General features: G+C 53.3%; 1 protein-coding gene across 2 annotated transcripts in view; it reads right to left on the bottom strand.

Moving 5' to 3' along the window:
• The window catches only part of PRR5 (proline rich 5), a 54,981-nt gene extending 42,002 nt beyond the window's left edge, over positions 1 to 12,979 (bottom strand). The window contains exon 1 of one of the 2 annotated variants that reach the window (XM_066358636.1): positions 12,893 to 12,979. The gene's annotated coding sequence lies outside the window, so the exon portion shown is untranslated. Of the gene's footprint in view, positions 1 to 5,185; positions 5,300 to 12,892 lie in introns of those variants that run through there. The other variant, XM_066358637.1, reaches the window with a different exon arrangement.
• Positions 12,980 to 14,521: the final 1,542 nt, after the last annotated feature.

The following is a 14,521-nucleotide window of genomic DNA, read 5'->3' as shown; positions in this document are numbered from 1 at the left end:
CAGATCTGCCCTACTTTGTCTCCACCGCTCGAGTCCACTGCCTGCGCTCCCTCGGGTCTGCACCTGGGTTTGCGTCTGTGATGACCTCCTTCTGGCTGCTGCTCGGTGCTCTTGTGAAATCAAATGCATTGCCCATTTCTGTGGGTTGTCCTTCTTAGAGCCCTGTCCCCAAGATGCCTCCTGTGCTTCTGTCTTGTCTCCCTGACCAGCCGCCTTGGGCAGTGCTCCGACCATAGACAACAGAGCTCAGGGAGGACTCAGGGGTGGGCTTTAGAATTAGTTCTAGGAATGGCGCTTGTTCAGTCTACAATATCACTTCTAATCCCCACTCTGCAAATGACAATGACAAAACCAAGGCCCGGGGGCTCAGTGACAAGCAGGGGCTATAGGAGAGGGCAGTTGTTCCAAGTTGGGCTCTGGGGACAAACAGACCTGGATTTGAAGTGCAGCTGCATCACTCACTATGGCTTGGTCTCAATTTCCCCATTCTGTAAAATGGGAACACAGTCGTGCTTTCCTCACAGGGCTGGAGCAAGGATCTCTCTTAAGGGCTCCTTACTGCAAAGTCCCCCTCATCTCTGTGGCAGGCCAGTGGGGGATGTCCTCAGGGGATGAAGCTATTCTGATTCTAAAAGGAGCCTACTGCCCAATCACTCAGGATCTGGTTCAGCCCCTGTCTTTGCAGGGTCTCTCCCCATCCCCCTCCTCTGGGTCTCCAGCCACACAGCACTCCTGGTCCTACCTAGCACACCTGCCCCCTAGCAAACCCACCCTCCAGCAAGCTGCCACCTCTGCACGCCTGCAGGCTGGGCCAGGGGCCTCCCCTGGGCTTCCGCCTGTGTCCCGTCAGGCTCCCTGGTCAGGCTGAGCGCCCCGGCAGGCAGGGGCTGTGTCACTGGGGCAGTTGTTTCCCAGGGCTTAGTACAAGGCTCTCAAACACAGATGCAAAGCCACTGGATAAACTCTAGGAACTTTGAAAAATACAAAAGTGTTGGGAGAGGGAACAAGCTACCGGAGAAAGTTGTTGCTACCCACTGGGTGCATTTCCTTCCAGCCTTTTCTCTGTGCTGGGTGTGATAAGGCCAGAGTGGGACATGTAAAGCCAGCAGGCACGGCCAGGGCCAGCATCAGAGCAGCCCGGCCCATGCAGGTTCGCATTGGATTCGGACAGTCGGTAAAGAAACAGCGGAGCCAAAAACTGATGGGCCATAGCCTTTAATCCTACCTTGCACCCGGCGGGCAAGTAAAAATACACACTGGGCTCCAAAACCCAGTCACACTCAGTGCTCACAAAGCCACTGACTTATCCGAGTTTCCTAGAATCAAAGGTTTCTAGCTCACCAGCCTTCTTCTCCTCAGTTCCCTATCTCCTTCCTTATCCCAGATACAAACTCTACACAAACTGGCATCTCACTCAGCACTCCGCCATCTTGGCTGCTTCTCCTGGCCTCCTCCACGTGGCCTCCTTTAGCTGCTGGCTCTACTCTCTCAGCTCTCTCATGCTAACCTCAGGAACCAAGAGCCAAGTCCCGTTTTGCCCCCATTTTATAGTGTAGCTTCACAACCTTTAATCCAATATACAAAGTAGGGAAATCTCCAACCCAAAGTCACCTTCTGAGGCATGATTGGATTGCACCACCCCACATCAAAAAGGGTAGGAAAGGCTTAATCCCAAAACCAAGCCCCAGGCTACAAGGATTCCGCCTGCCTTTAGCCCACCCCAACACACATTAATATCACCTGGGCGACGGCTTCCTCGTGTTATCTTTAACAAAGTGAGCATAATACATTTTATCTGCCCAACAATCCACCCCTATGCTCACTTTACTACCCACAATCTATACCACCGGCATCCCTGTGCAAGGAAATTAGAACATTACACAAATTACAACAGCAAAAATAATACAGTTTCAACAATTACAAAGGTACACTTCACCAGTCTCTCAGCACTTTGCCCAAAGCGCAAAATGTCCTCGGCCTATGGGAAAAGCTTCCCGGGGTAGGGGAGTGCTTCCAGCAAAGCCACCCCCCACCCCCATCAGGGTATTTCACATTGTCCAAAATCCATAATCCGTAAGTCCATCCAACAAATGCCCACTCCGGTCATAGTCCAGGAAATCAGTCCACGCACATGGGGCATCAGCCACCCCCCTCATCCCTGCCGTCCGGGCAGGTCCCAAAGAGGAGCACGTGGCAATGGCAGTCAGCATTTCCATCTCTGCTCCGGAAAGCATGTCCAGCCCTATGTCCCAAAATCGCAGACCTACCGGGGCCGCAGTAGGTGCTCCTTCCAGCTGGGCTTCCATCTTCTGGAGACTGTAGATCACAACTGCAGCTTGATTCTCCTCATCTTCCAAAGAGGAACTGAAAACACCAGCTCGCACTGCCGGGCTCGAGCCTCCATCCGCTGCTGCCTTCTGCTCCGCAGACCTTGCAGCTCCGGACCCGACCTCAGCTTCAGCCTCAGCCTCAGCCCTGGCCTCCTGCCGCTGCTGGCTCTCTGCAACATCCAGGGCAAGCTGCAACTCACGAACCTCTGAATCCTCCTCCAGCGTTTGCTCCATTTCCAGGCGAATCTCGAACACCTGGTCGGCCTCCTCCAGCATTTTCTCCAGCTCCAGGGTCAGCATCGGTTTCTCCTGCGTTTGCTCCATCTCCTTCCGCTGCTCGGTTTGCAGGTCCCGGGCGGCCTCTTCCACAGAGCTCTCGGTTTCCTCACGCATGGCTGTAAAAGTCAGCCAGCCTACGATCCCCAAGAGGACAGCCATGGGGAACCCTAACACTAGCCAGTCCTCTACTCCACCACTCAAAGGCTCCTTGCCGATCTGTATCGAATCCTGCCACAGACTACGCCAAATGTAAGGCCAGGAACCGCCATCGTGGCCATTCACATGCAGGTTCGCATTGGATTCGGACAGTCGGTAAAGAAACCATGGAGCCAAAAACTGGTGGGCCATAGCCTTTAATCCTACCTTGCACCCGGCGGGCAAGTAAAAATACACACTGGGCTCCAAAACCCAGTCACACTCAGTGCTCACAAAGCCACTGACTTATCCGAGTTTCCTAGAATCAAAGGTTTCTAGCTCACCAGCCTTCTTCTCCTCAGTTCCCCATCTCCTCCCTTATCCCAGATACAAACTCTACACAAACTGGCATCTCACTCAGCACTCCGCCATCTTGGCTGCTTCTCCTGGCCTTCTCCACGTGGCCGCCTTCCGCTGCTGGCTCTACTTTCTTTGCTCTCTCATGCTAATCTCAGGAACCAAAAGCCAAGTCCCGTTCTGCCCCCATTTTATAGTGTAGCTTCACAACCTTTAATCCAATATACAAAGTAGGGAAATCTCCAACCCAAAATCACCTTCTGAGGCATGATTGGATTGCACCACCCCACATCAAAAAGGGTAGGAAAGGCTTAATCCCAAAACCAAGCCCCAGGCTACAAGGATTCCGCCTGCCTTTAGCCCACCCCAACACACATTAATATCACCTGGGCGACGGCTTCCTCGTGTTATCTTTAACAAAGTGAGCATAATACATTTTATCTGCCCAACAGGACACCACTGTGAGCACCCTATGAACACAAGCCTGCTGCCTGCCCACTTTTCTCAAACAAATAAATACTGGGTTTGCAGAGTAGACAGGAGGCCTGACAGAGAGGTTGACTCGCTCTTGTGGTTACGCAGCTCCAGGGGGCGTTCAGGCTAGGAGGCCAGCCCTCCTGACCCCTGCAGCTCTGCTCTGCCCCCTTCACAACAGCCTCAGTCCCAGAATCCTAATTCCCCACTATCCAGGTGAACACCCACCGTGGGAAGGTCAGGAAAATGGAGGCTCCGTCCAGAGACAGGTCATGGGGAGCACACCTTATAGGTTTAGTCCTGTCTCTAGCACAGGTCCTAAAACCAAGCCGCAGTACTGATGTTCATCACTCACTGACTCACCAGAGTTTCATTCATTCACCAGACACCCAGAGTCCCACTCGGTGCCAGCCTTGAGTTCCACCCGGGACCTGGAATTGAATGGAGCAGAGCCTGGCCCGGAAGCCCTGGGCAGGAGGGAAGGAGATCACTCCAGTAGGAGTTTCTAGTGCTGCATCAAAGACAAGAGCAAAGACTCCAGGGTGGAGGGGATGGGAGAGACTCTGGTCTACCCTGCCTGGGGTGGACTTGTGGAAGCCAGAAAGGCTTCCTGGAAGAGGAGGGCACCTGCCAGCAGCGGTTTGAAAGACCAACAAAAGCCCCCAAGTGAAAAGGGGAGGAAAAGAATTTGTGGCAGAGCAACAGCAGGGAGAGGCTCAGAGGAGGGAGGGAAAGGCGTAAGGAGAGCAGGAATGTGACCTGCGTGTATGGGTGGGCAGTGAAGGGGGCGACAACCGGGATTAGAGATGACCAGGGCCATCCACAGGGTTCCCATCAATAGCTTGCGTGTGGCCACCTTCCTCTCACAACTGCCGGCACAAACTGGCTCCAGGGGCCAGGTCCCTTCAGAACTCAGTTTAGAAAAAAAAAACTTCCACCTTCAATCATCAGATCCAAAGGCCCAGGGGCCCCAGCTGGAGATGACTTCCTGGGAAAGCCAATCACAAAGCTTGTTGGGGCCTCTCTGGAAACCAGACCCATTCCAAAGGCCAATCCATGCCCATCAGATGAATGTGAGGATGTGACAGAGAACAAAGACATAGGTGTGATCCCCTCCCATTCTCAAATCAGACCCTGAGGCTCAGAGAGGCGGAGCAATCTGCTAGAGGTCACACAGCACGTAAATAATCAGTAACTGAACCCAGCCCTCTCTGGTTCTGTGGGCTCCCACCACAGAGGTAAGTGCCCCCAGGCCTTTAGCCTGTGCACCCAGAAAGTGTTTTATGAATGAGGGAACAAAGGAATCTGAAAGCCCTGCTCATCCTCCCATGCCACATGGCAGTAGGAAGACACCATCTGCTACTGTTTTTTTTTGTTGTTGTTGTTGCTGTTACTCTGAAAATCAAAATGATAAACCTGAAGTCACAGCTCTGTTTTGAGTCAAGGAGTAGAGACATCCATGCCCTGATTCAGGGCAAGAACCGCATTGGGCACAGTGAGGGCAGGAGTCAGACAGATGAGAACAAAATTTCTCCACTGTGAGACTGGACCCATCGCATCCTGCTCTGAGCCTCGGTGTCCCGCTGCTAGGGAGGTATAGGCAGACCTACCTTGCTGAGCAGTGCTAGGACTAAGAAGGTGTGACCCTGCAGGAGCGGGTGCAGGGGGATCCGGGCCCTATGGCCTCCTCTGCCTGCGACCTTGGCTGGGGCCTGCGTCCTCCCGCTGCATGAGCTCTGAACCCTCAGCACCAACCGCACTGGATACCCTGGCCTTCTGGTCAGCTGAATGGCTTACACATTAGGAGGCATCCACGTGGCCAAAGGGCAGAGGGGCAAGGAGGGTGCAGGCTGGTGGCTCACGGGGTTCCCCATGACTCAGCGGGACACAGCGAGGCTGCAGTCCTGGGGCAGGAGCTGCCCCCAGCCATAACCCATGCAGGGAAGCCCACCTACCAGCATTTCTGATAAATATTTTATCACTGCTCACAGAGCAGTCCTCAGGAAGGTGCTTGCAGCCTCAAAGCCTGCAAAGCACCCCTTCCTGCCTGGTCAGAAGGAAGTGGCTGGGTGGGATGTGAGGTAGGGTCAGGAGCCCAGACAGCTAACTCATTCCTGTCCTGCTGTGACTTCAGGGCAGCTCAGCTCAACAAACGCCCTGTAAGCCTCACTCACACTGCCTTTCCCTGTGCTGGGTGCTGGGGTTGGCCCTGTCCCACAGACAGTTCCCAACTTCCTCTTCACATGTCTAGAACACCAGCTCTCTGCCCCTTGGTCCAGTCAAATGACCCATCCTACTGGCTCAGTGCCGCTGCCACCTCCTCCAGGAAGTACTCCTGGCTCTCCCCTTTGCACTGTGTGATCTTGGGCACCATCATTACCCTCTCTGAGCCTCTTTCTAAAATGGAGCTGATGATCCCCACTCATGGGGGACAAAATGAGATTGTGTAAATGTGCCAGTGTCTTGCCCACATGGAGACTCCTTCTATTTGGGGGGGGGGGGCAGAACATTTCAGGAATCAAATCAGTAAACATTATAGAGCATGTTTGGGGTGGGATGCGAATGCATAAAGCGTGGTTCCTGCTGCAGAGATCCACGCTTATCTCTCCATTTAATTGGAGAGTTTCAACTCCCTGCCATGTGCCAGATGCATGACATCATATATATACCCTCATCTACTCCTCCAGCAGCCCTGTGACATGGAGATCTTACCCTCATATATATACCCTCATCTACTCCTCCAGCAGCCCTGTGACATGGAGATCTTACCCCTGATTCATAGCAGATCAGATACCTGAGACTCAGAGAAGGAAGGGCCCTGCCAGAGGCCACACTGGCTGGTGGGCTGACCAGCTGTCCTGCTGGGCCTTTGGGGGACGACCTTGGGGTCAACACCTGTTTTTTACATCACTGTCCACTTGGAGGCACCATTGAGAAGGGAATGGCTCAAGACAAATGCCAAAACACCACTTGGACAGGACGTTATGCAGCCACTGGACAGATCACCATAGCTGTTTCTAAACTGCTGGACTATTTAGGAACAGGACACATGCCTGTGGTATTACCTTAAGTGGTAAAGACCATTTAATGTGTTTACAACTGGACACAAAACTTTACATGTGGTGTGATGACACTGTATAAAACTAGTTCTGTCGAGATATATTTATTGAAAAAGAAACACTGGAAATGACACCCAAAAGTGATGATGTTCGGGGAGTAGGTTACAGGTAGAACTGGGGTCTATTTTCTAGACTTTATACAACATAGCTATGTCGGTTTTACAATTAAAATTTTCCTTTAGAAACAGGATTGGTCTGATCAGGAATTTATTGGGCACCTGCCGTCTCCCCTCCTGTGTTGAGAGCTTTCTCTTCTCTCAGCCTCAGGTTTGATCTCTGGGAGGAATGAGATGGACCCAGCTGTCAGTGATGCAAAACTTGGGACTACCCTTCTCACCTCCTCATGGGTGGGTCTCCCAGCACCTCAAACCCAGCAAGGCCAAAGGCAAGTTCCTCCCACCACCTACTCCAGTCTGAGACTAACAATCATAGGCTTTCATAAGATAGTGAGCTCCCTGTCACTGGGTATAATCAAGCAGGGGGTAGCATGTCTATCCACCAAGAAGTGGCCTCAATGGCTGGCTTTCAGTCCACTTTATATTTCTGAAGTTGGAAACTGGAGGCAGTCAGACAGACTTCCGCATGCGCCCGACCTGGATCCACCCGGCATGCCCACCAGGGGGCGATGCTCCACCCATCTGGGGCGTTGCTCTGTTGCAACCAGAGCCATTCTAGAGCCTGAGGGTGAGGCCACAGAACCATCCTCAGCGCCCGGGGCCAACTTTGCTCCAATGGAACCTTGGCTGTGGGAGGGGAAGAGAAAGACAGAGAGGAAGGAGAGGGAAAGGGGTGGAGAAGCAGATGGGCGCTTCTCCTGTGTGCCCTGGCCAGTAATCAAACCTGGGACTCCTACACGCCAGGCCGACACTCTACCACTGAGCCAACTGGCCAAGGCTCAGTCTACTTTAATCAGACATAATTGAAGTATTACCAGCTGTGTGACCTAGGACAAGATATTGACCTCTCTGTGCCTTGCCTTCCTCATCAGTACAATGGGATCATACAGTGATTATACAGGGCCTCAAGGGGTAAAATGAGGGAAAATATGTAAATTTCTAAGATGCCTTTCACGTGTAATGTGAGGGCTGCATATACCGTACTTTTTGCTCCATACAACACACTTCTTTCCCCCCAAAAGTGGAGGGGAAAATTCCTGTGCATCTTATGGAGCAAAAAATATAGTATTTTATTAAATATTTTAACACACCATTTAGTTCAGAATATTTTTTTTCTTATTTTTCTCCTTAAAACCCTAGGTGTGTCTTATGGTCAGGTGCATCTTATGGAGAGAAAAATATGGTATGTTGACAATTATTTCACAGCTTTACCTTACCCTGGGAGCTAAGCAGGGTAGAAATAAAGATTCCTATTTCAGGCCTGGCCCGGTTGCTCAGTTGGCTGGAGTGGCATCCCAATGTGCCAGGATTGCGGATTCTACTCCCGGTAGTGGCACAAGCAGGAATCAACCAGTGGCTGCATAAATCAGGGGTAGTCAACCTTTTTATACCGACCACCCACTTTTGTATCTCTGTTAGTAGTAAAATTTTCTAACTGCCCACAGGTTCCACAGTAATGGTGATTTATAAAGTAGGGAAGCAACTTTACTTTATAAAATTTATAAAGCAGAGTTACAGCAAGTTGAAGCATATAATAATAATAATAATAATAACTTACCAAGTACTTTATGTCGGATTTTTCGCTGTTTGGCAAAATAAATCTTTATAAAACAACTTACTATAGTTAAATCTATCTTTTTATTTATACTTTGGTTGCTCCGCTACCGCCCACCATGAAAGCTGGAACGCCCACTAGTGGGCTATAGGGACCAGGTTGACTACCACTGGCATAAATGAATGAAACAATAAGTCAATGTTTCTCTCTCCCTCTTTCTTTCTCCATTCCTCTAAGATCAACTTTAAATAAAAAACAACTTCCTATTTCACGGATTTGAAAACTGAAGCACAGAGTAAGCCCCTCAGACTCAAAGGAAGGTAAGACTCAAAGGGGTGTAAGTGGCGGAAACAGGACCAGAACGTCCAGATCGCGTCTGTGGCCTTCCCCCTTTCTGCGTGGGTGTCTTGGCCTCACTGGGGATGCCCTTGCCATGTGCCAGGCCTGGTGCTGAATGAGGGCCGCCCTCTCCCTGAGTCTTTCCTGGGTTCTCTCTGGAGCTCCAGGCTGATGGGTCTTGCCAAGGAAACTGCTTTGGTGACACAAAGAAGGGCTTTTACCAGCCCAGTTCATGGCACAGAAAAGCAAAACCCTAAGAACCTTCCCAGAAAATGAACAGACTTCCGTCGGGGTCAGAGGAGGAGGTGGTTGTTGATGGTGAGATGTCTTGATGACGTCCCCTCACCTTCAGACATAAGCATGGTAGCCTGCACACCTGCCAGAGACCTGGGGTCAGAGCCCCTGCCCAGTCCCTTGCTCTCTGGGTTTCTGGGCAGCCATTTGGGCTCTCTGAGCCTCAATTTGCCCTCCTGCTGACTGGCCTTGCCACGATCACCCCCGGGCTGGTGAGGGGTGGGGGAGGGAGTGGGGCGGTGCTGGGGGGAGTCAGCACACAGGACCTGGCACACAGTAGGTGCTTACTTTCCAGTGATAAACCCAGGCTTTCAGTCATAATGAAGGAGAGCGATACTCTGAGCTGAAATGAACTGCAGATATTTTCTCGAGGATCTTTTCAGAAGGGGCCTGGCCTGGGTGCTCTCCACCTGGCCAGCAGGCAGGCAGTCAGTGGTGATACAGTGGTCAACTCCATTCTGTCCCCACGGCTCTGCCAGGAGGGGAGACGAATACCACATCAGCTGAGGGTCTCCTGTGCCAGGCACTGAGTGGTCCTGTGCATGTCCTCTCATGTCCCCAGAAGTGGATATAACACTAACAGTGATAGTGACACAGGTCCAGTGCCAGGCCAGCCTATCTCAGGAACCGCACGCAGCACTGTCCCTGTAAGACCATGTCAGGCACTCCTCCCACCCCCACCCTTACAACAAGACCAGAGGGCGCTGTCCTGTCCTAAGCAGCTTACACGAAGCCACCTAATTCTCACAACAATCTTATGCAGTAAGTGTTGCAATTATCACCACTTTATAGATGTAAAAACCGAGGCAGACAGAGGTTTGGTAACTTACCAAAGTCACACAGCTGGACAGAGTGGGGCAAGGATTCAAACCCAAGCAGCCTGGCTTTAGAACCCATGCTCTTAGTCACCTAAAAGCTTTATTCCAGTCCCTACTTTGCAAACAAGAGAACTGATGTTCAGAGAGGTTAGGCAGCTTTCTAAGGCCACAGAGCTGCTAAATAGTGCTGCTGAGATTTATAACAGTGGACCTGACTCAGGGGTCCCCAGCATTTGTAGCCATTCCCTGGCCCTGCTGGCTCTTCCTCTGGGACACCCAGATCTCAGCGTCTGAGGTCAGAGCCAAGTTCTATAGGTGTCCCTAGAACCATGCTCACACACAGACTTCAAAACCCCCATCCCACTAGGTGCTCCCTCGGCAAGATTTGATTTTAAGACATAAAAGAGGGATGTGGTTAAAAGAAAAGGGGGTTGTATTGTCACTGGGAAGCCACCTCATTTTTGCACTAACCCAAGTCTTTACAACAGCCCAAGGTTCTAATTTGTATCCTCCGACTCTCACTCCCCAGGAGATGGCTGGTCCTACTCAGCCCCTGAACCCCTGTGGACCACCTGGGCTTCCTGACCCTAAAGCAGCTCTCCTGATCTGCTCTTTGACTCCGAGGACCACCGATGTTACCATCTCTCCCAGGAGCTCCCCATCCAGATCGCGTCTGTGGCCTTCCCCCTTTCTGTGTGGGTGTCTTGGCCTCACTGGGGATGCCCTTGCCACTTGCCAGGCCTAGAAAGGGCAGTGAACGAGTGAGTGAATGGATGACTTTCCCTGTGCCTGTCTGGGCACCTCTTGAGAGCTCTGCTCTCCTCCCAGACGTCCTGGAAGTGGACTTCGTTCACATCCACAAACACCCACAACGTAGGGTAACTGGGGAGGGCCCGGGCTTTCTCCTCCATCTCCTTGCCCAACCCCTCCTGGGTTTCTGTTCTCCTGACTCTGCTGACAGTCTCCTGGGACACAAGGGTGCCATCTCCCGGTGCCTGCTTTGAGCAAGAGAGCTGGCCCAGAAGCCCAGCCAGCTCCCACAAAGTGCCATCCGCCTCTGACCAGGCAACTCCCCTCAACCATCCCTGGGCCTTTTAAGCCATCCATTAGAAACAAACAAACAAACAAAAAAATCCATTAGCTAACAAATGTTTCTGCACAGACCGCTTTCCCTGCTGATGAGAAATTAAGTCCATGAGACTACTACCCCCACCCCCAGACAGTTAAAATAGCCGGATATGCATGCAATGCCAACCACTCTTGTAGCTGGTGTGCCCACATTCGTGACAGGCTTGTGAGGTGTTGGGCATTGTGCCTCCACCACCCAGAAGGGGTGGGTACTATGATTCCCAGTTTTTGGATGAGAAACTGAGGCCCGGAGAAACAAAGTGACTTGCCCAGGGCCACACAGCCAGCCAGTGGTGGCCTTGGATGCTAGCCCAGGTCTTCCTGACTCTATAGACCAACTCCAGTCCCCCCACCTCAACACATTTTAAATCAATTTAAACTAAGGGCTCAGAATCCCAGACCATTTGGCAGGAAAACCCCTTGAGAGGCTTTAACATCCTCTGATTGATGGGGATTTGGGCTCAGAGAGGGGGAGTGGCTTACCTAGGCACACAGCAGAGCTGTGGCCCCTCGAATAAGTTCCTCTTGGGTCCAGCCCACTGCCTGCCAGCCAGAGGGAGCTATATGACCTTGTCCCATCATCCAATACCACCACCCAGCAGGGCTTCCCAGTGGGGTTTGAACTTGAATGTGCATCAGAATGGAGGTGAATTGTAAAAATGCAGACTCCTGGTGCCACCATTAAAGGTCAGGACAGAAACCAAGAAAGAAGCATTTTGTCAAGCTCTGTCATTAAAGAAGACAATCCAGTGGTCCCCGACCCCCACTTTCAGAGCCCCTAGCTCATCTCCTCCAGGAAGGGTTCTCTGGCTGGGCTGGGTGCAGGAGGGCTGAGGGAGTCCCTCCCCCTCCAGATACAGTCCAGGGAGCAACAGCCTTTGGGATCCTGGGGAACCGGGGTATAGCCAGGCTCTCCCTGAGAGTGTTACTAATCACCTGGACAGCGATGGCCATTTCATGTGGTCCTCAGGGCAGCAGCACACAGATCTCACTGCTGCCCAGGCCAGGGATGGGGAAATGGAAGCTGCCCACAGGAAGTGGCCTGGCCCACAGAGCTGACCACACCCCATGACCCAGGGGCCAGTGACCCTCCTCCAGCCCAGCAAATTCTCCGAACCTTCTCCATTAGGAAAAAAATCTTAGAAAGCATCACATCCCACTCGTGTGAACAGGGTCTAGTGCATGACCTGATTTTGCCAGAAGCGGAGATCCCTGACCAGGCAGATATGCCCAGTGTGTGTGTGTGTGTGTGTGGGGGGGAATGTTCCCAGGCTCTGAGGGCACCCACTCACCCATGCTCCAGCCCTGAGGCCTCTGCCCTCAGATGTGCCTGCTGCCCCAAACCCACCCCACCCTCCGCAGGGCCTGCTCCCTGCAGGAAGGTGGAGGGAGGCCCAGGCCAGAGGCCAGAGGGGTGGGGCCCCACGCTGAGCCAGGACAGACTCCTAAAGGAGTCTCTCTCCCTCACCATCTTTGTTTGCTCTAGGTATGGGGGCAATGGAAAGGGAGGGAGAGCTGCATGCGGAGCGGGCAGTGTCAGGGAGGAAGATCAGGGAACGAGGCGCCGGACAAGCGGCTGGACAGACAGGCAGACACCCACCCACGGAGACTCAGAGAAACTCAGAGACAGGTAAGGAAAGGGGGCGGGGCGGGCGGCGAGAGAGAGACTGTGCGAGAGGATGAGCTGGGAAGGTCCCGGGAGATACCAGGAGAGAGAGGGTGGACCCCTACCCCACCCCAGTCTCCGCATTCGGCGCGACACAGACGCGCGCGCACACACAAACACACACACGCGCGCGCGCGCGGGCCCCCCCCCAAACACACACTCACTCGCCACTCCGCGGGCGCCGCCCCAGGCTTCCGCCTTCCACCGCGGCGTGAGGGTCGCCTTCAGCCCACCCTGTCCCTTCCCCAAGCGGGTCCTCCAAGACCCGTCGCTGCCGCTCACCTCGGTCCCAGCGCCACCGCCGCCGCCGCCGCCAACGCGCAGAGCCGGAGCCCCGGGCCCGAGGACTGGGGCCGCGGAGGCCCCGCCCCTCCCGCCCCGCCCCCCGGGCCGGCGCAGGGCTCTCTGCTAGGCGGCGGCCACCGGGACCCCGGGCTGCGGGGACACCGCGAGCGGGGCCGCGGGCACGCCCACCGACCAGGGCCAGCCGGGGGCAGGACCCGCCGGGGGGCAGGACCCGCCCGATCTAGGAACCGGGGACTGAAGTGCCCTCCCGGGACTCCCCACCCCGGTGCTCTGCGCAGGCTGTAGGAGGTGACTGCGGAGGAAGAGGGCGTCCCCGCTCACCCTGGTGGCCCAGTTCGGCTCTCCGGCCAGCAACCCACCCCTGGGCGGTCCTCTAATGTCCTCTGAGCGCCCCCTCCCCAAGCCCTGGCCTGTGTAGAGCTCTGGGAGCTGCGGGGGAGAAATCGGACCTTCAGACTCCGTCGGGGTCCTGGACTAGGGGACAGATGCCGCAAACAAACGCTTCTAGCATCTAAATAGCCCAGGGCTATGGTGAGACTCGCTCCACTGGCATCGCCCTGAACTGGTTAGAAATTCCAGTTCTTGCTACCGATCCAGACTTACAGAATCTGGGGAGGGGGCTCAGGGATCTGGGTTTTAACAAGCCATCCAGGTGACCCCCAAGCTCTGCCAATTTTGAGAAGTATGGCTCTGGTGGAAATATCCAGCACCCCACATCTAGCGCCCCAGGTCCCACACCTCTGCGCATCTAAAATGGGGTTCTTTTCACCCTTCATTTAAAAAGGCACATACTGTCTCCCTTGTGACACTGTATTAGGGTGGGGGGTGGCTCCTGGACTACCAGTTCTCAGGCAGGATTAACAGTCCAGTCAGCACTGGGTAGTAGCCAGGAAACCTCGTGCTGCTAGGGGCCAGGAGGCCTGACTGGTGTCCCGGTGGTGATGGTTACTGGTTCTTGTGTGTTCACAGGTAGTGATTGAAAGTTTTGAAATGCAATTGTGCAAGTATTTTTGCCTGTATTCAGTACTAACCCGTCTCTCCACCCCTACCCCCATCACGGTGCGTATTTGAAGCTAAGCCTCCTGAGTCCCAGAGACAGTGTTAAAATGGAACAGATCAGGTGAGGAACCTTCCTGGTGACTTGAGTCTGGAAGAGGGAGTGGACTGATGAGGTCCACCAGAGTCCTGGGTTAAGTAAGTCCACTTGAGCTGCAGGCCAGGGTGTACCAGAGGTGGAGAGGGTGTCTGGGCAGAGGGACCAGTTGGAGGTGAGTATGTCCTTCTCTCAACCATCTACAATGGTCTCCCCTTCATTCTCTTCCTTTGCCCTGTTCTGTTTTCCTCTTTAGACTTGGATTTGACATTATATTCTAGAGTTGCTTATTTCTTTATTATCGAGAGAGCAGACTTGTGTCTCCTTCTTCTCCCTAAGTGTCCCTAGTGGTTAGGACAGTGTTTGGCATCTCCAAGGTGCCTAAGAGATGTTTGTTGAAAGGATTAGTGAATGAATGACCTGATAATAAGTACTGCTGGTCAGTTTTCATCTGTGGCACCCCTTGTACCCCGGAATCCATTCACTGCCCATCTCTGTTACCCCCCAGTGAC

The sequence above is a fragment of the Saccopteryx leptura genome, chromosome 1 (genome assembly GCF_036850995.1).
Source record: "Saccopteryx leptura isolate mSacLep1 chromosome 1, mSacLep1_pri_phased_curated, whole genome shotgun sequence".
NCBI lineage: Eukaryota > Metazoa > Chordata > Mammalia > Chiroptera > Emballonuridae > Saccopteryx > Saccopteryx leptura.
Note: the sequence above shows the minus strand (reverse complement) of the source record. Positions and strands in the feature narration are given on the sequence as shown.